The sequence below is a fragment of the Ovis canadensis genome, chromosome Y (assembly GCF_042477335.2).
Source record: "Ovis canadensis isolate MfBH-ARS-UI-01 breed Bighorn chromosome Y, ARS-UI_OviCan_v2, whole genome shotgun sequence".
Taxonomy (NCBI): Eukaryota; Metazoa; Chordata; class Mammalia; order Artiodactyla; family Bovidae; genus Ovis; species Ovis canadensis.
The window spans coordinates 10,211,644-10,232,820 of record NC_091271.1 but is presented as its reverse complement, the minus strand read 5'-3'; the positions used below and the strand labels follow the sequence as shown (position 1 = coordinate 10,232,820).

Genomic DNA, 21,177 nt, shown 5'->3' with positions numbered 1-21,177 from the left:
TTCATATTTGGAAATCTACTTGTATAATTTTCTTCATCAAATACAGAATCTTGTCTTTCACATATGGATATCTGTGCACACTTTTCCCTACATGATTGGCTGCCACCTGGGGCCCAGACAGTGGGCGGAAGACATCCTTCCTCAGAAGATGGCTGCATTCCTGACACTGCTCTAGCCTAAGGCTCAAGTTTAGGGTAGGACTCTTTATCAGTTGAGCTATGGTGAGGTCAGTGTATGCTCCCACAGCCACCCCCACGCTCTGCCATGGCTTGCAGTTTGGATCCAACGTGAGCAACCATGTCCCTGACATAACCAGGAACCCTGTCTCACCTGTGTCTGTCCCTGAACACACGTAATCATCCACTTCCCCAGAGGCAATTTAAACCTTGAGGATGATTGCGGCGTCAAGTTCAGGTTCCTTTTCTTTGCCTCCCAACTGGCCTGACTCTCCCATCTCTCGTCAGGCACTTCACTGGCTGGGCAGGCAAACCGTTTGAGTGAACAGGAGTCCTCTGCATTGAGCAGAGTTTGGCCGCTGGGTCACCCACTCCAAGAGTGCCCAGAATTCCAAGGGGTGTGTCCGGTGAACAACTACCTTTAGGGTCCATTTGATTGGCTCGTGATGAAGTCTGACGGTCAGGATGTAGAGTTCGGCTGCTTCCCGCCAACATATTAGGAGCATGCGTAGCGTCACAAAGCTATGTGCTCGCATGTATCCCTTTCCCTGCCAGTAGACTGTTGGGAAGCAAGCAGTTGCTGTCCCGGAGTGGACTGCAGTGGGTGGGCAGGCTGTGCGGAACACTTGCTGTGCTCTCCTATCCAACTACTTAGCAGCTCGGCCCACGGCCAGTGCCGCATGGAGAGTGAGACGCGGCCAGAGGAAGGCGGGAGCTGCCCCAGATCCTGGATTTTAGTTGTGAGCCCGGCTCTTTACAGGGCAGGGTCCCTGGGCCCTGCCTGCCAGGTGGGGGAGGCAGAGGAGATGCCAGTCCCAGGTGGCACACCAGGGGAGGAGGCCACCATTTTCATGGTGGAAGCGGTAGAAAAGGGCGCGGCCCTGGAAGAGGGAGAGGTGGCGGGGATCTGGCAGCAGTACCGGCTGCTGGTGGAAGACATGGAGGAGGTGGATGTGGTGGTGAGGGAGGAGCTGGATCAGGTTTCCTCAGAGGAGTGGGAGGGAAAGCTGGAGGAGCAGAGCCAGGAATATCCAAGGCTAGAGCCCTGGGTGACAGGCCCCCACTGGAGGAGTTGGCAGTCCTGCAGGTGGAGCTGGATCCTGTAAATAAGAAAGCCCAAAGGGCCCACTCTCAGCTGAAAGATGAGAATTGTCAGAGGCGGAAGCTGCATCTAGAACATAGAAGCGCCATCATCCAGGAAATCCATGGCTCTGGGTCAAAGTTTTATCCTTGGTGTGGTGCTTGTGGACTTGGTTTCACCTGGGCTGTTGCAAACACAGTTTACAGATCTTGCAGTTTCAGTACAAAATGTATGTATTGGATGATGGGTAATCGGACAGCTGATGTCCTTGCTGTTTTGGTTAGCAGGAATAATTGATACTTGGGCTTCACTTGCACAGCTCCCAATAAGAACTGTCATTAGTACTGGGACTCCTCAGAGAAAAAGCTTGTCTGGAATACAGGTGTTCTCCAAAACCTGAATGACTTTGGGGGTGATGTTGCAGTGCGTAAGAGCTCATGCTAGTTGCAGCTAGGAGTGCTTGTTTTCCACAAATAAACTAACTTTTAGGAATCTGAGATGGAGCTTAGGACCTTCCTGTTAGGAACAGAAGCTCTTTGCATTGATAGGCCTAGCCTTGGGATTTGTTGGGCCTTCACACGGTCTGTGTGTACTAACTCCACACAGATGTAAGGAGTTCAGTAGGAGCAAGTTGAAGTCAGACAATGCCAGGCTACTCTTTAGGCTACCTTTGATCTCCCAGCACATCTACAGGGCCCTTGACCTAAAGCAGTTTATGAACCACCCCCAAATGTCAGTCAAGATGAGTGAACCAGATAAAGACATACTTAAATTAACTACATGACCAACTTAAAGGTCAGGCAGGGGACATTGATAATTGGGTAGGGAGGTGCATGGGGAGGGGAGGGGAAATGATATATCTCTGAAAATAGTGAAGGCCAGCTCTTCTATAAAGACATTTCATACACACCCCACCCCCATGCCACCTCCCTCACTTTGCCCTGGCCTGTGGAGCATCTCAGGTATCCCACTCTTTGGTGCAAGATCACATTGTCTTTTCGGAAGAATAGGTATTTGCAGAATGAAGTGATTGTTGAGGAGTGTCTCATTAACATCACTGGTAAGAGGCAGCTCACTGGATTTGGGGTGTGGGGACAGAAAGGGGTAGGTTGAACTTGGAAAGTGATTTAGGTCTTTCTCCCATACTCCTTTCCTTGCAGGATACCTAGCATCTCATTCCACTCCAATTCAGTGTCACCAGGGATTGAATGTAAGGCATACAGCCAGAGGCACCACAACAATATCATTAACTTCTTCAACTGGTTCTTTGACCATAACTTTGCAGGATCCAACAGGATGGCTGAGATGGAGCCCCACTGGACCACTGGGCCAGTATAGGCATTTGATGTTGGAGTTCTTGGCGGCCACTGGAGGGCCCGGGGTCTGGCCAGCTCTGTGCTGAGCTTGCGCGTTTCCCTGGGAGATCATCATTAAGGATCTGTGGCCCTACCCTTTGCAGTACTACATGAGGAGGAAGGCTCCACCACAGGGGTGTACTGGGAGGACAAGAGGTGAGGAGACCAGAGGCTGGACACTGACGCAAGTGTTTTCCGGGAGCCTTGGTCAATTATTTAACTTGTGCAAATACTGAGACTCCATGGAATACAGAGTGACACAGGGAATAAAGAAGCTTGTGGTAGATGAAGTGGCCTGGTCAGCCCAAAATCACTCTGATTTAAATTTGACTCAGCTGCACTTCTGTGAACTGTTGTTCCATGGCCAACATCTCTGCCCTCAGGTTCCTCTTAAATTGGGTCCCACCTACTATTCCTCATGAAGTCCCGTTTCCACAAAGGTCTGTGAGTCTTCCTTGTGCAAGGCTGTACCCCACTGACCATCATTTGCTTCCATTTTGATCTTCACATTTCTTTGCTAATGTTCTTTTGCATCATTTTAGCCTGCCACAATCTTTCTGAGAATACTGGCCATTGTGAAGGATCATGGAGATTATTTTAACTGGAGGATAGTTACAATATTATGATGTTTTTCTCCATATATCAGCCAACATGAGTCAGCCATAGGTGTACACATATTCGCCCAGTTCCTGAACCCCCCACCCACTCACCCACACACCGCTGTGCCCACTCCATCCTTCTGGGTTGCCCCACAGCTAGACTTTGATTGCCTTGCTTCAGGCATCGAACTCACACTGATCATCTATGTTATATTGGTAATTTATGTGTTTTGGGGCTATTTTCTTCAATCATTCCACCCTCACATTCTCCCACTGAATCTAAAAGTCTGTTTTCTATGTCTATGTCTTATCTATTGCCCTGGATGTTGGATGGACTGTACCCCCGACATGGTCCTAAACTCTACATATTTGTGTTAACATGCAGTATTTGTTTTCCTCTTTCTGACTTACTTCAATCCGTGTAAGAGGCTCCATGTTCACTCCACCTCACTAAAACTGACTTTGATGTGTTCCTCTTCAGAACTGAGTAGCATGCCATTGCGTATATGTACCATGATTTCCTTATTCCTTCATCTGCCAATGACCATATAGGTTGCTTCTATGTCCTAGATATTGTAAATTGTTCTACAGTGAAGATAGGGGTACCTTGTTTTTAGTGTTTGCTTATAGGAAATGTGAAAGATCACAGACTCTCTCCTGGGAAATGACTTGAAAAAGTAAAGCTGTCTTTAGGAATGCTCAGAGAGGATAGGTTTATATATCTGTGTCTGTGTCTGTTTTGAAAGGAACCCCTCAATTTTAATAAACTTATGATGGAGCATCCCTTTCTACCTAAAATAGAAAACCTAAGAAGCTGCTTCACATGAAGATCAACGGCCAGCATAGTTCTCATGCACAGGAAAGTAATGAAGAATGGTCTACTGTTAAACGGATGGAGTGGGAGACATCAGTAAGCCTGAAATAATTCTGAAAGATAAACAAACAGCCTTGACTGTATGTGCCTGTGTATTTTTTAGGCAGGTCCTCAGGACAAATGCTTCAGCTCCATGTAGACTTCTCAGTTTACTGCTAGTCCATAGAGAGTTGCAGAGGGGGTTAAGTCAATCTTTGGGTGTGTGTCAGAGGACACAGTTCCTTCTGTGAGGTGGAGTTTGGGGATGAAGGAGAAAGAAGACGAGGGGCCATAAACTGTGGGTCTGGCCATTTTGCACATTCACGGAAAGGGTGTGGTGAACAAGGGCCAGAAATTGAAATAGTGGAAATCAATTTTATTTGATGGCAGTGCCCCAAGTATCCTCTCTGTTGGATATCATCAGACAGTTTAAGAATACAGAACAGGGAAAAAAGCCTTAACATTCAACTCACTGTGAATCAGATGGCTAGACTCTTTGTGTATATAAACACGTGGTCTTTTGCTGAGACAGTCACCTTCTCAGAGCTAGGGTTCCAGGCAACATCTTAGGGAATGGGAGTATAAAGTATATGGAGGGGCTGTCGCCTAGGGAGAGAGAGAGATCAGTGGGAAGGCAATGAGGATTACCAGGTGAAAAGGTAAAACCTTCCAGGAAACAGATAAGCAAACAAAACAAATCCTGTAATATATATTTGAGCTTATGTGAACTCTTTTCTTCCAGGAACTCAGATTAGGTTCAAAGTGTACAGGGGCAGAAAAGAGGGGAATGGGGCATGTGAAACAGCAAGGGCCTGCCCACCCAGCCATGCACTCTGTGTTCCATGATGACTCAGTGTCTAATAACCCATTTTCCAGATAGGCATAAGCTCTGTGCCCAAGGCCCTCTATCAGCTCACGAACCCTCTGGTGACAGTGTCTCATCCTTACTGAATGGCTCAGCACAGACTGTTTTCAACCAAAAAGGACCTGTCCTTCTTCTGGGCCTTTGTCACTACTCCATGGGCCAAGAGCCAGTGGGAGCACATGGGGCATATGGAACTCATCTAGTGACTGGAGAGGGTGAGTTTAGGGTGGTCCTTGCCAAGTAGATGATTGCTTCCTGGAAACATATCCACTACTGGACGGGGCAAAGGACAGAGTGGCACTAACGGTGTAGGGAGAGTTCAGGATTTGTCCCACCCTGTTCTTCTCTCATTCCACATACAATGGCTCCAACATGGGCATGCATGAGTGTGATAATTCTGTCCCACATGGAGTTCTCTCTTTTCTCCCTAAAAAATAAAAGTTCTCACTTTTCTCCCTAAAGCAACATCTCTTTTCAGGGCAAAAGGTCAGGGTTGACCATCAAAGTACACGGGTTTATAGATTTCCGCTTCAAGGTGCAATCAATAAGAGCTCCTGCTCAGTGTCAGCTTTTGCATTTGAATAACTGTAGCCTAGCTGTGGCCCTTCTACAGAGGAGCATCTAAAGCTCTAAAAGTCGAGATTTGGCCTTCTCTGCGTACTGTCTGAACAACCAGTCCAGGAAACACTGTGGAAATGCATCTTCTCACTTTCTTAACCTGTAAATTTCAAAGAATCCCTGGGGCTCCCGCAGGATGGTACCTGTCTTTCTTAGTACTAGTTAAAATGGAACCCAAACTGTGCTCTAATAACTCTGCAGTTGGTGTGAGATGGCATATCAGTGCGTGGTTTGCAGGACCTTAGACAGGACTCATTCTAGGGACTCCACGATGTTGATCCACATTCAGAAGTTTTAGTAAGATTTTGTAAGTAATAAAAGACCAGAAAAGTTTGGGACAAGTTCCCCCACTGCCTAATATTTTCTGCCAGTGCTTCAGTACCAGGGGTAGTTTTTATCTCTAACCTGTCCCAGAGTGAAGAGTGCAAAGCTGGTTCACGGATCAGTTAGTAAAACTTAATCATGGGTGGTTGACTTCACTGTCATCCTCTGGAAATTTGCAATGACTGCTATCCCAGTCTCTTTAGGGCTTTCAGTTGGCCCTAAAGTCTACATACTGTTAGAGTTGACTGCACACTTGGCCATGTTGTGTAAGATTTTCTTCCACTGAATATCAATGCATGTGAAACTCTTAGGATTACTCATCAATTCATGAACATCTGATTCAGTCATCTCAAACTGCATTTGTTGGCACTCATTTCAAACACTCTGGATGTGTTCGTTGGCACTCATTTCAAACACTCTGGATGTTTTCATGTTTTCCTTTGTTTAGAATGAAGATTGGATGTCTCCATTGTGTTTCCTCTTAAACTGGCACTCTCTGAATGTGAGGTGATGTTTCTTCCTGTGGGTCTGCATATGCCTTCATCTCTTTGATGTTGCACCCATGCTTGTGCCAGCTCTGTTGCCATAGTTGTCTCAATATTTGCATATTTCTGTTCAACAGACCTGCCTCGTGTTGCTTGTATTCACTTTTTTTTTTTTTACTGTTTTTTTAAGTTTGTGTATCTTTGTTAGATTGCTTGTGATTTTTACCCTTTCATTCCTGGATCAAATACTTCCACTATATTAAACTGTGACTTTTTAAATGAGTTCCATGGTCTCTGTGCACAGCAAGAAATGCTTTATTGCAGATATACTTAACAGTGACACAAGTTTGAAAACAAGAATATCCACACACTTAGAAAAATGTCCCAGGAGCAAGAAGATCAATAGTTAAACTGAGAATATTAATTAGGACTACAGAGGGCAAATATGTTATTGGAATGCATCTGTCAGGAAATTTTTCATCTGTTAGGAAAGATTTGGGGTTGGCTTGTTAAGTATTCGTTAAACACTACTACAGAAATGAAGGAAATTGAGTTTTACCTCTCCCTATGAATCCCTGCCTTAGTCATTAAACTGACATTACCCATGGAGAATTACTTCACAAATTTAAGTAAAGCGTGACTCACAGAAGGGCTTTCCTTTCTGCGAAGAAAAAGTTGTTAAAGAATTCTTGTCCTCAGTGACCTTCTATAGCCAAGTGGAAGGGGGCACATAATCAGTTAATAATAGCATGCTGCTGCTGCTGCTGCTGAATTGCATCACTCGTGTCCAACTCTGTGTGATCGCATAGACGGCAGCCCACCAAGCTCCCCTGTCCCTGGGAATCTCCAGGCAAGCACACTGGAGTGGGTTGCCATTTCCTTCTCCAATGCATGAAAGTGAAAATTGAAAGCAAAATCACTCAGTCATGTCCGACACTTCAGCTTACCAGGCTCCTCTGTCCATGGGATTTTCCAGGCAAGAGTACTGGAGTGTGGTGCCATCACCTTCTCCTAATAACAGCATACTGCATACCAAATCATGGGGCAGGCTCTTACCCAGAGGATTAAGTAATCACATGATAGTCCTTCTCTCATGTCTTCACTCTTTGTGATTCCATGGATTGTAGCCTGTTGGGCTCTTCTATCTATGGTGTTTTCCAGGAAAGAAAAGTGGAGTGGGTTGCCAGTTCCTCCTTCAGGGGATCTTCCTGACCTACAGATCAAACTCAGGTTACCTTCACGGAAAGGCAGAATCTTCACTATCCAAGCCACTAACTGATGTTATTCACTAGGTGGTGTTGAAGGAACACAAGAGCTTCAGAAAGGGAGAAGTGTGCCTGCAGATTAAGCTGATTTTAGACTTGCATATTTTGCCATATTTGAAGGGTCTGAGGAACATGCTTTCCAGAAGGACTTATTCTTCCCCATTCTCTCTCTCCTCTTCACTTGGGACTGCCAATATCTATGCCCTGAGATCTAGAGTTCCTCCTGGGGGTGGGAGGAGCTATATATTTCACATTTTGCTGGTTAGTCCTATAGTCTCTGTTACTTTTTTTTTTTCTTCATTTTATTCTTGCTCCTGACTCAGGATAATTTCAATTAGTGCTCAATTGTTCATTTGTGTCAGACTCTTCGTGACCCCATGGGCAGTAGCCCACCAGGCTGCTCTGTCCCTGTGATTTTTCAGGCAGGACTACTGCAGTGGGTTGCACCTTCTGAAGGGGATCTTCCTGACCCAGGTATCGAATATGCATCTCCCATATTTCCAGCATTGCAGGCAGATAGTTTACCCACTGAGCCTAGAGGACCCCTAATTTCAAAGAAAAGTGAACGTAAGAGTCACTCGGTATGTCTGACTCTTTGCGATCCCACTGGATTGGGTAGCCTCTCCCTTCTCCAGGGGATTTTTGCACCCAGGGATCAAACGCAGGTCTCCCGCATTGCAGGAAGATTCTTTAGCAGGTGAACCACCAGGAAAGCCCAAGAATGCTGGAGTGGGTAGCCTATCCCTTCTCCAGCGGATATTCCCAAGCCAGGAATCAAACCGGGGTCTGCAGTTCAATATTTCATTCCATTATAGATCAAATTCCCTGTTTCATGCAAGAAAACCTGTGCCTGGAGTTTCAAATGTGAAATATAGAGAAATAAATCTCATTACATATTTAATGTAGAAATAATATTAAAAGTACCCATATTTTCAAATGTGAAATATGAAGAACTTCATGTTTCATAAAATAACCTTGTGCTCATATTTTGATAAGAGAAATACAGAAAAATCCATGTTTTATGTAGGAAAATCTATACCTGGCAATTCATATGTGACATGTAGCAAATTGCATACATTATGAGAAAACTCAGTGTACAGACTTTATGCATTAAATGTAAGGGTTCTATTTCATATGCAAATATCTGAAGTAAGATTTCCATATTTGAAATACTGAAAATTCTGTGTCTCTTGTACAAGAGCTGCACTCAACATATCATATCTGAAATATATGTAGTACATATGTCTTCTAAGAAAATCTGTACCCTGGTTTTCCTATGTCAAGTGAACAAAAAAAAATGTACATTTCCATGTCAAAAATTCCTCATCAGGTTTCCATATGTGAAATATAGAGGATTCCATGTTACATGCAAAAAAATCTGCTTGCACACTTAAATATGTGACATACAAAAGTTTCCATATTTCAGTTAGAAATATCTACACCTAGATAGTGAAATATGACGTATAAAGAATAGCATATTTCATGCAAGAAAATATGTGCCTTGGTTCTTATTTGGGAGATATAAAGGAATTCAAAATTCATGTAAGAATATTGTCACCCACAGTTTTGTGAAGGAATCACAGAGATTGCATATTTCTTGTGGTAGAAACGGTGCTTAGATTTTCAAACGAGAAATATAAATAATGCCATAATTCATTCAGGGAAATCTGCACCCTCGCTTTCAGATGTGAAATGTAAATAATTCTGCATTTTATGTGATGAAATCTGTGCTCTGATGTAAATATTGGCGATTTTTATAATTTCATAGTTAACGCAGGAAAACAGACGCCCAGATATTTTGTCAATGAATATACAGAATTTCAAAGCTTCATGTATTAAAACCTTCACAGAGAATTTTGTATTTCATGTTGAAAAAAAAAAAAAAGGCATCCGAATTTTCATATGTGAAACATATAGATTTGCGTATTTCATGTGGAAAAATCAAAAGCTAGAAATACAATTGTTACTCTAGAGATTTATACATTTCATGTAGAAATACTGGCACCTAGATTTTCATGTGTGAAATATAGATTATTCCATATATCGTGTGGGGCAACCTTTACCCAGACTGTCATAGGTGAAATCCAGAGAATCGCAACTAGGGAAATCTGTGACCAAAGTTTCATATATGAAATATAGTTGATTCTATATTTGACTGCTTAGCACAGATCTTAATTTCTGAACCACGGAAAATTCCATATTTTATGTATGAAAATCTGACACAATGTTCATACATAAATACTTGAGATTTCATATTTCATATGAGAAAAATCTGTCCCCAGGTTTTCAAATGTGAAATATACAGGATTCCATATTTCATATTGGGAAAGCTTCATGCAAATTTTCTTGGGTGAAATATAGAGTCTCCCATACCTCAAGTGTGAAGATCGCTTTCATATAAAAAATAGAAAATTCCATATTACTTGTGGGAAAATTGATGCCAAGTCTTTCTAATGTTAAATATACAGCATTCCGTGTTTCAAGAAGGAAAATTGGCACACTGATTTTCAAATGAGAAATATGAAAAATTCCATATTTCATGTTACAAAATGTGACCATGTTTATTCCCAGTTCAATCTGAGATACAAGAATTTCATATTTCATGGAAAAATCTCTGTGCCTAGCGTTTCAAATGCCAAAGGTGAAATCCATATTTCATGTAGAGAAACCGATGCTCAGATTTTCATTTGTGAAATACAGAGAATTGAATATTTCATGTAGGAAAATCACGACTCAGATTTTCCTAAATGTAATATAGAAGAAAAGAAAAGAGAAATAATTCATTATTTCATGAATTCAATCCCTGCCAAGATTTTCTTATGTGAAATATAGGAAAATCCATACTCAACAGAGGAAAATCAGTGCCCCTATTTGCATATATAAAATCATCAAAATTCCACTTCTTGTGTACTAATATCAATGCCAGATGTCCATAAGTGAAATATACGAAAGTCCAGATTTCATGTGGGAAAGTCAGCACCCAGGTCTTCATGTGTGAAATATGTAGAATTCCAAATTTCACATAGGAAAATGTTTGCACAGATTTTCATACGAAATATATAGAATTCCACTTTTGTTTTGGAATCTTTGCGCTGAGATCTTCACAGGTGAATTACAAGGAATTCCATATTTAATACAGCAAAATGACATGTATATATTCATATGTGAGATGTGGACTTCCATGCTTCTCATAGGAAACTTTTACCCACAAGTCAAAATGTGACACAGGCATGGAATCATGTCTACAGAAAGAGATTTAGAGGTGAAGTATCTCTAAATATAGAGATGCTAAAGGCTGTGACTCACCAGAGTCAGAGGAATTGAACTCAGCCCATTTATTGCACAGAGGCCCTTTCAAAGTGGTTCTGTTCTCATCCCACCTCCAGTTGAGAACACACCCCAGCCTACCCCATCAGCCCAGGCTTGTGGGGCCAGGAAGGGCAAGACGATCAACCTAAACCACCCTTTACAAAGTTCTGATATCTAAACCCAGCACTTTATTATAAAAATTTCCAAACATTCAAAGAGATTAAACATTTTTTTCTAGCTACTACACAAAGATATCCAACCTGGATTCTACTGTAACTATTTTACAATACATCCTTTCTCATTTGTCCGTCCCACTATCCATCCATCGATTTATCTTATTCCTTTGTATATTTTGTGAAAAATTGCAGACATCAGTATGCATCTTTGTAAGTATTTCAGCAAGCCTACCATGATTTGATGAGCTCTACTTGTTTAAGGACTATTCTTTGGATATAAATGTATATTCAAAGAAATACATCAATTTTTTTCCCATTTACATTAACTATGCAAGACAGCCAAAAAGACACAGATGTGTATAGTGGACTTTTGGACTCAGAGGGAGAGGGAGAGGGTGGGATGATTTTGGAGAATGGCATTGAAATATGTATACTATCATGTAAGAATCAAATCACCAGTGTATGTCCAATGCAGGATACAGCATGCTTGGTGCTGTTGCACCACGATGACCCAGAGGGAAGTTGTGGGGAGGGGGATTCATGTTTGGGATCGCATGTACACCCATGGTGGATTCATGTCAATGTATGGCAAAACCAATACAGTATTGTAAAGTAAAATAAAGTAAAAATAAAAATAAAAAAATGAAATAAAAAGCAATGTTCTTTTCAAGGCAAAAAATAAAAATAAAAAAATAAAAATGGAAGTGTATCATATTCTGTTATTTTCTGCTTCATAGCAAAGTGATTCAGATATATATTTTTTTTTTATAATATGCGCAAGGTATGTGGGATTAGTTCCATGACCAGGGATTGGACATACACCTCTTGCAGTGACAATGTAAGATAGAGTCTTACTGCACCACCAGGGAAATCCCATATATATGTTTGCTTTTCCAATATGGTTTATCAAGTGATGCTTAATAAAGTTCTTTGTGATCTACAGAAAGACCTTGTTGTTTATACATTCCATATGTAATAGTTTACATCTGTTAACCCAAACCTCCTATTTCTTCCTCCCCAACCCCCTCCTCCTTGGAAAGCACAGGTCTGTTCTCTGTCTCCATGAATCTTTTTCTCTTTCATAGATATATTCATTTGTGTCATACTGAGATTCCACATATAAGTGATACCGTTTGGTATTTGTCCTTCTCTGGCTTATTTCACTCTGTATGATAATGTCTAAATCCATCCATGTTGCTGCAAATGGCATCATTTCACTTGTTAGGGCTGAGTACAATTCTGTTTTGTATATGTACCACTTTTTCTTTATCCATTCATCTTTCAATGGACATTTAGAATGTTTTTTATGTTTTGGCTATTGTGAATAGTGCTGCTTTGTACGTAGGAGTGCATGTATCTCTTGAGATTTCAGTATTATCTGTGTTTATGCCCAGGAATGGAATTTCTGGATCATACGGCAATTCTAGTTTTAATTTTCTGAGGAACCACTATACAATTTTCCATGTGGCTACACCAACATTCATTCCCACCAACAGTGAAAGAGGGTTCCTTTTCTCCACATCATCTCCAGAATTTGTTATTTGTAGAGTTTTTGATGGTGACCATTATGACTGTTGTGAGATGATACTTCACTTTAGTTTCATTTGCATTTCTCTAACAATTAGGGATATCAAGTATCTTTTCATGTACATCTAGGCAACCTGTATGTCTTCTTGGGAGAAATGTCTATTTAGGCCTTCTGCCCATTTATTTTTTATATTGTATTTCTTTATTTTTGGCTGCACTATGTCTTCCTTGCTCTGTGTGGGCTTTTCTCCAGTTTCAGTGAATGTGGGCTACTCTCTAGTTGCAGTATGAGGAGTTCTCACTGAGTGGCTTCTCTTGTTGCAAAGCAAGGGCACTAGGGCTTGCAGGTCTGAGTTGATGCACTGTGTGGTCTCAGTACTTGTGGTCCATGGGCTTAGTTGTCACTTGTCAGGTGGAATCTTCACAGAGCAGGGATCAAACCCAAGTCCCCTGCCTTACCAGTGGGATTCTTAACCACTGGATGACCAGGGTTGTCCTTGCCTATTTTTTGATTGGGCTCTTTCCAATTTTTTTTTTTTTAAGTTGAGCTATGTGAGATCTTTGTGTATTTTGAAGGGGGATCCTTTGTTTCTTTGTTTGCAAATAATTTCTCTCATTCATTCTTAGAGTTGTGTTTTAATTTTGTTTATGGTTTCCTTTTTAATGCAAAAGCGTTGAAGTTTAACTGTGCCCCATTTGCAGTAAAAGGAGTATGTCAAGGCTGTATATTGTCACCCTGCTTATTTAACTTATATGCAGAGTACATCATGAGAAATGCTGGACTGGAAGAAACACAAGCTGGAATCAAGATTGCCGGGAGAAATATCAATAATCTCAGATATGCAGATGACACCACCCTTATGGCAGAAAGTGAAGAGGAACTAAAAAGCCTCTTGATGAAAGTAAAAGAGGAGAGTGAAAAAGTTGGCTTAAAGCTCAAGACTCAGAAAACGGAGATCATGGCATGTGATCCCATCACTCCATGAGAAACAGATGGAGAAACAGTGTCAGACTTTATTTTGGGTGGGCTCCAAAATCGCTGCAAATGGTGACTGTAGCCATGAAATTAAAAGACGCTTACTCCTTAGAAGAAAAGTTATGACCAACCTAGACAGCATATTCAACGAAGTGCCAGTCTATGTTCGATACAGGATACATGATGCTTGGGGTTGGTGCATGGGGATGATCCAGAGAGATGATATGGGGTGGGAGGTGGGAGGAGGATTCAGGATTGGGAGCTTGTATACACCCATGGTGGATTCATGTCAATGTATGGCAAAACCAATACAGTATTGTAAAGTAAAATAAAATAAAATAAATCATAATAATAATAAATAAAATTTAAAAAAAAAAAAGCATAGACATTACTTTGCCAACAAGGGCCGTCTAGTTAAGGCTATGGTTTTTCCATTAGTCATGTATGGATGTGAGAGTCGGACTGTGAAGAAGGTTGAGTGTTGAAGAATTGATGCTTTTGAACTGTGGTGTTGGAGAAGACTCTTGAGAGTCCCTTGGACTGCAAGGAGATCCAACCAGTCCATTCTGAAGGAGATCAACCCTGGGATTTCTTTGGAAGGAATGATGATAAAGCAGAAACTCCAGTACTTTGGCCACCGCATGCAAAGTGTTGACTCATTGGAAAAGACCCTGATGCTGGGAGGGATTGGGGGCAGGAGCAGACGGGGAAGACAGAGGATGCGATGGCTGGATGGCATCATTGACTCGATGAATGTGAGTCTGAGTGAACTCCGGGCATTGGTGATGGACATGGAGGCCTGGCGTGCTGTGATTCGTGGGGTCGCAAACAGTCGGACATGATTGAGTGACTAAACTGAACTGTTTGTTTTTATTTTCATTACTGTATGAGCTGGCTTTAAAAAAATCTGTGATTTATGTCAAAGAGTGTTTTTCCTTTAAGAATCTTTGCTGTCTTTTCTTACATTGATCCACTTCGAGTTTATTCTTGTTTATGATATCAGGAAGAGTTCAAATTCCATTCTTTGGTATGTAGCTGCCCAGTTTTCCTGGCACCACTTATTGAAGACACTGTCTTTCCTACATTGTATCTTCTATCCTCCTTTTTTTAGATTAGGTTATCATAGGTGTACATTTATCTCTGGGCTTTTTAATTTTTTTTTCCTTTTACCGTTGGACTGTATTGGTGTTTTTGTGCCAATACCATAACTGTATTGAAAACTGTAGCTTTGTAGTATAGTCTGACGTCAGGGAGCCTGATTCTTCCAGCTCTGTTTTTGTTTCTCAAGATTGCTTTGACTAATTGCAGTCTTTTGTGTTTGTGTACAAATTTTTGTCATTCTGTGAAAAGTTCTATCTGTATTTTGATAAGGATTGTACTGAATCTTTGGATTGCTTTGGGTTGTATAGTAATTTCCATGATATCAATTCTTCCCTTTCAAAAATATGAAATATCTCTCCATCTATTTGTGCCATCCTTGTTTTCCCATTATAGTTTTCTGAGTACAGTTCATTGTCAAGGTTAAGACACACAGTTTGCTTTTATTTATGTCTAAATGAGTGAAACAAAGCATTCACTGTCAGCTACAAACTTCTTAGTTTGAAAAGTACAAAATCTTCTCATATTGGAACATAAAATATCTTAATTTTCAGTTATTCTGAGACTATAGACCAAACAAAATAAAATTATGTTACTTGGGGCTGCTTAAACTGTATCCATTGCAGATTTTTTTTGTTACACTTTTACATTTTTTCTTACACTTTTTATATTTCCTTTAGTTCATGAATATAACTAGAAATTTGTTCTATTGAAAGGATATTAAAAGATACTCCTCTCTATTGTGTGGAACACACTGTTTACACTACTCTTGGAAGACTTTTGTTTCCTAAAACCTTTTGTAATTCAGCCTTACTGTCTAAGATTTGTTTGTTGCTGTTGTCATTGTTTTCTTTTTTTGTTTGTTTGCTTGCTTTGTTTAGGTTGAGATTTTCTCATCTATTTCTTGTACCTTAAGAGTTGCTGTTAGGAATGTGTGTCTGTTGTTTAGTTGCTCAGTCTTTTCCAACTCCTTGCCATCTCATGGAATGTAAGCCCACCAGGCTCCTCATCCATGGGGATTCCCCAGGCAAAAATACTGGTGTCAGTTGCCAAGCTCTCCTCCAAGGGACTTTCTTGACCCAATGGAATTAGTGTCTGCCATAGCTCATGCATTGCAGATGGAATATTTACCACCAAACCAAAGTATATCTTGTGCACAAGAACCTCACATTAATTGTGAAGATTCATAATCATTGAAAAATAAAGATAGAGAAGCTCAAAACATACTTTTCTCTTACCAATTAATAATAGGAAAAAACCTTCATTTTTCTTGCTTTCATTTTTTATGCTATTTTTTCTTTTTTTTTTAATTTTTATTTTTACTTTATTTTACTTTATAATACTATATTGGTTTTGCCATATGTTGACATGAATCCACCACGGTTGTACATGCATTCCCAAACATGAATGCCCCTCCCACCTCCCTCCCCACAACATCCCTCTGGGTCATCCCCGTGCACCAGCCCCAAGCATGATGTGGCCTACATTGGACATAGACTGGCAATTTGATTCTTACATGATAGTATACATGTTTCAATATCATTCTCCCAAATCATCCCACCCTCTCCCTCTCCCTTTGAGTCCAAAAGTCCACTATACACATCTGTGTCATTTTTGCTGTCTTGCATACAGGGTCATCATTGCCATCTTTCTAAATTCCATATATATGTGTTAGTATACTGTATTGGTGTTTTTCTTTCTGGCTTACTTCACTCTGAATAATCGGCTCCAGTTTCATTCCATCTCATCAGAACTGATTCAGATATATTCTTTTTAACAGCTGTGTAATACTCCATTGTGTATATGTACCATGGCTTTCTTATCCATTCATCTGCTGATGGACATCTAGGTTGTTTCTATGTCCTGGCTATTATAAACAGTGCTGTGATGAACATTGGGATACATGTGTCTCTTTCAATTCTGGTTTCCTCGGTGTGTATGCCCAGCAGTGGGGTTGCTGGGTCATATGGCAGTTCTATTTGCAATTTTCTAAGGAATCTACACACTGTTGTCCATAGTGGTTGTACTAGCTTGCATTCCCATCAACAGTGTAGGAGGGTTCCCTTTTCTGCAAACCCTCTCCAGGATTTAGTGCTTGCAGATTTTTGGATCGCAGACATTCTGACTGGTGTGAAGTGGTACCTCATTGTGGTCTTGATTTGCATTTCTCTAATAATGAGTGATGTTGAGCATCTTTTCATGTGTTTGCTAGCCATCTGTATGTCTTCTTTGGAAAAATGTCTATTTAGTTCTTTGGCCCATTTTTTGATTGGGTCATTATTGTTTCTGGAATTGAGTTGCATAAGTTGCTTGTATATTTTTGATTAGTTAATTGTCAGTTGTTTCATTTGGTATTATTTTCTCCCATTCAGAAGGCTGTCTTTTCACCTTGCTTATATTTTCCTTTGTTGTGCAGAAGCTTTTAATTTTAATTAGATCCCATTTGTTTATTTTTGCTTTTTTTTTCCAGAATTCTGGGAAGTGGATCTCAGAGGATCCTGCTGTGATTTATGTCAGAGAGTGTTTTGCCTATGTTCTCCTCTAGGAGTTTTATAGTTTCTGGTCTTACATTTAGATATTTAATGAATTTTGAGTTTATTTTCGTGTACAGTGTTAGAAGGTGATCTAGTTTCATTCTTTTAGAAGTGGTTGACCAGTTTTCCCAGCACCACTTGTTACAGAGATTGTCTTTTCTCCATTGTATATTCTTGCCTCCTTTGTCAAAGATAAGGTGTCCATATGTGTGTGGATTTATCTCTGGGCTTTCTATTTTGTTCCATTGATCTATATGTCTGTCTTTGTGCCAGTACCATACTGTCTTGATGACTGTGGCTTTGTAGCAGAGCCTGAAGTCAGGCAAGTTGATTCCTCCAGTTCCATTCTTCTTTCTCAAGATTGCTTTGGCTATTCTAGTTTGTTTGTTTGTTTGTTTGTTTGTTTGTTTTGTATTTCCATACAAATCTTGAAATTATTTGTTCTAGTTCTGTGAAAAATATCGCTGGTAGCTTGATAGGGATTGCATTGAATTTGTAAATTGCTTTGGGTAGTATATTCATTTTCACTATATTGATTCTTCCAATCCATGAACATGGTATATTTCTCCATCTATTAGTGTCCTTTTTGATTTCCTTCATCAGTGTTTTATAGTTTTCTATATATAAGTCTTTAGTTTCTTTAGGTAGACATAGTCCTAAGTATTTTATTCTTTTCATTGCAATGGTGAATGGAATTGTTCCTTAATTTCTTTTTCTACTTTCTCATTATTAGTGTATAGGAATTCAAGGGATTTCTGTGTTTTGATTTTATATCTGGCAACTTTAGTATATTCATTGATTAGCTCTATTAATTTTCTGGTGGAGTCTTTAGGGTTTTCTATGTAGAGGATCTTGTCATCTGCAAACAGTGAGAGTTTTACTTCTTCTTTTCCAATTTGGATTCATTTCTTTTTGCTGCTCTGATTGCTGTGGCCAAAACTTCCAGAACTATGTTGAATAGTAGCAGTTAAAGTGGGCACCCTTGTCTTGTTCCTGACTTTAGGGGAAATGCTTTCAATTTTTCACCATTGAGGATAATGTTTGCTGTGGGTTTGTCATATATAGCTTTTATTATGTTGAGGTATGTTCCTTCTATTCCTGCTTTCTGGAGAGTTTTTATCATAAACGGATGTTGAATTTTGTCAAAGGCCTTTTCTGCATCTATTGTGATAATCATATGGCTTTTATTTTTCAATTTGTTAATGTGGTGAATTACATTGATTGATTTGCGGATATTGAAGAATCCTTGCATTCCTGGGATATGGTCCACTTGGTCATAGTGTAGGATCTTTTTAATGTGTTGTTGGATTCTGATTGCTAGAATTTTGTTGAGGATTTTTGCATCTTTGTTCATCAGTGATATTGGCCTGTAGTTTTCTTTTTTTTTGTAGTATCTTTGTCAGGTTTTGATATTAGGGTGATGGTGGCCTCATAGAATGAGTTTGGAAGTTTACCTTCCTCTGCAATTTTCTGGAAGAGTTTGAGTAGGATAGGTGTTAGCTCTTCTCAAAATTTTTGGTAGAATTCAGCTGTGAAGCCATCTGGACCTGGGCTTTTGTTTCCTGGAAGTATTCTGATTACAGTTTCAATTTCCATGCTTGTGATGGGGTCTGTTAAGATTTCTATTTCTTCCTGGGTCAGTTTTGGAATATTTTACTTTTCTAAGAATTTGTCCATTTCTTCCATGTTGTCCATTTTATTGGCATATAATTGCTGACAGTAGCCTCTTATGATCCTTTGTATTTCTGTGTTGTCTATTGTGACCTCTCCACTTTCATTTCTAATTTTATTGATTTGATTTTTCTCTCTTTGCTTCTTAATGAGTCTGGCTAATGGCTTGTCAATTTTATGTATCCTTTCAAAGAACCAACTTTTGGCTTTGTTGATTTTTATTATGATTTCTTTTGTTTCCTTTGCAATTATTTCTGCCCTAATTCTGAAGATTTCTTTCCTTCTACTAACTCTGGGGTTCTACAATTCTTCCTTTTCTAGGTGCTTTAGGTGTAGAGTTAGGTTATTTATTTGACTTTTTTCTTGTTTCTTGAGGCATGCCTGTAGTGCTATGAACTTTTCTCTTAGCACTGCTTTTATAGTGTCCCACAGGTTTTGGGTTGTTGTGTTTTCATTTTCATTAGTTTCTATGCATATTTTGATTTCTTTTTTTGTTTCTTCTGTGATTTGTTGGTGTTTCAGAAGTGTGTTGTTCAACCTCCATATGTTGGAATTTTTAATAGTTTTTTCCTGTAATTGAGATCTAATCTTAACGCATTATGGTCAGAAATGATGCTTGGAATAATTTCTATTATTTTTAATTTATCAAGGTTAGATTTATGGCCCAGGATGTGATGTATCCTGGAGAAGGTTCGATGAGCACTTGAGAAAAAGGTGAAATTCATTGTTTTGGGGTGAAATGTCCTATAGATATCAATTAGGTCTAACTCTAAAAGCTGAGTACATAGTTAGTTCTAAAGCAATAAGGCCTATACCAATGTCTGCACATAAGAAAGCCTTTCACAAATACATTAAAAGGGGGACAACCCCTCCTTTTACGAGGGAGTGGTCTGAACCCTCATTAAAGCTATGGGTAAAACCTTAATCTAACTGCCCTGAACTTTTTGAGTTAATTTGCACAGATATCTTTTGGATTAATTTGCACAGATATCTTTTGATAATGTCATTAGCTTTTTCAACCATTCCTGAGGATTGGGGTCTCCAGGAACAGTGTAAGTGATATTGTATTCCTAGTGCTTTAGACACCCACTGAGATACAGCAGCTTTAACGGGGGAGCCATTGTCACTCTGAAGGCTTTGCGGTAGCCCAGATCTGGGGATAATTTCAAGGATTAAAATCCTTATAACCTCCTTAGTCTGTTGGCTACAAGAGGGAAAAGCCTCAATCCATCCAGTAAAAGTATCCACCTAAACATCTAAGCAAAAATATAAATTAAATTTTGATATATGAATAAAGTAAATTTACTGGTCCTTTCCAGGATATTTTTCCCCTTTGTTATAATCCAGATTGTGCTAGCTTTCAGTCTTTTCTTTTTCTTTTTTGACAAACTTCGCATCTTTTGATAATGTTCTTTTTAGTTTTCATTGCATTTTTACCTTGAAACAAATGAGAAGCCATATGGTAAGTCCTCTCTGCAGGTAAATGAAAGCTCTGGTGTAAACCCTTAAGAATTTCCCATTAAGCATTTTCAGAAATTATTAATTATATGTCCTGGAACTGTAACCATCCTTTATCAGTAATCTTAGCTCCTCTTTTATCACATTTTTCTAATTATTCCTCAGTATAATGGGATTTTTTTCTGTTCCTCATCCAAACCCTACTGTGCCCTTTTTTATGCATAACAGCTACTTCTTTAGGACAATATATACCAGTTAAAAGTCTCCTGGTCTCTCTTAAAAGCTTAATCGGTTCTCCTGTTTAAAATACCATTTTTCTACCATTTTAAACTACCTTTAGGCCAGGCAAGTTTCCCATGATGCAGAATTGAAGGGCACCAGTAACCTGTGATTCCTAAAAAACCTCTTTCTCCTGTTTAAACTACCTCCTTTCTACCATGTAAACTACCTTTCTTTCCATATTGCAGCATGAGCATGTAAAGGCAAATAAGCATATTAGAATCAGTGTGGATATTTACTCAGTGGGCTTTGCTTAACTCTAGAGCTCAGGTCAGAGCCACAAGCTCCACTAACAGATCACTGGTTCCCTGGGGGAGAGATTTTGCTTCTAAAACTGTTCAGATATCACCACGGAGTAACCTGCTTTATGCTTCCCAACACGAAAAAAAAAAAAAAAAAAAAAAAAACCCTGCCATCTGTAAATATTTCCATGTCAGGATTGTCTAATGGGGCATCCATTCGATCTTCCAGAGCTGCATAATTTAAAGTTAGAAATTGGAAACAATCATGATCAGGGGTTTCATTTTC

The 21,177-nt window shown here is 39.8% G+C and overlaps 2 pseudogenes; one reads left to right on the top strand and one right to left on the bottom strand.

The window, feature by feature from the left end:
• Positions 1-712, bottom strand: part of LOC138431296 (testis-specific Y-encoded protein 2-like) — a 31,684-nt pseudogene extending 30,972 nt beyond the window's left edge.
• Positions 713-856: 144 nt separating this feature from the next.
• On the top strand, positions 857-2,595 carry LOC138431295 (testis-specific Y-encoded protein 2-like; annotated as a pseudogene).
• Positions 2,596-21,177: the final 18,582 nt, after the last annotated feature.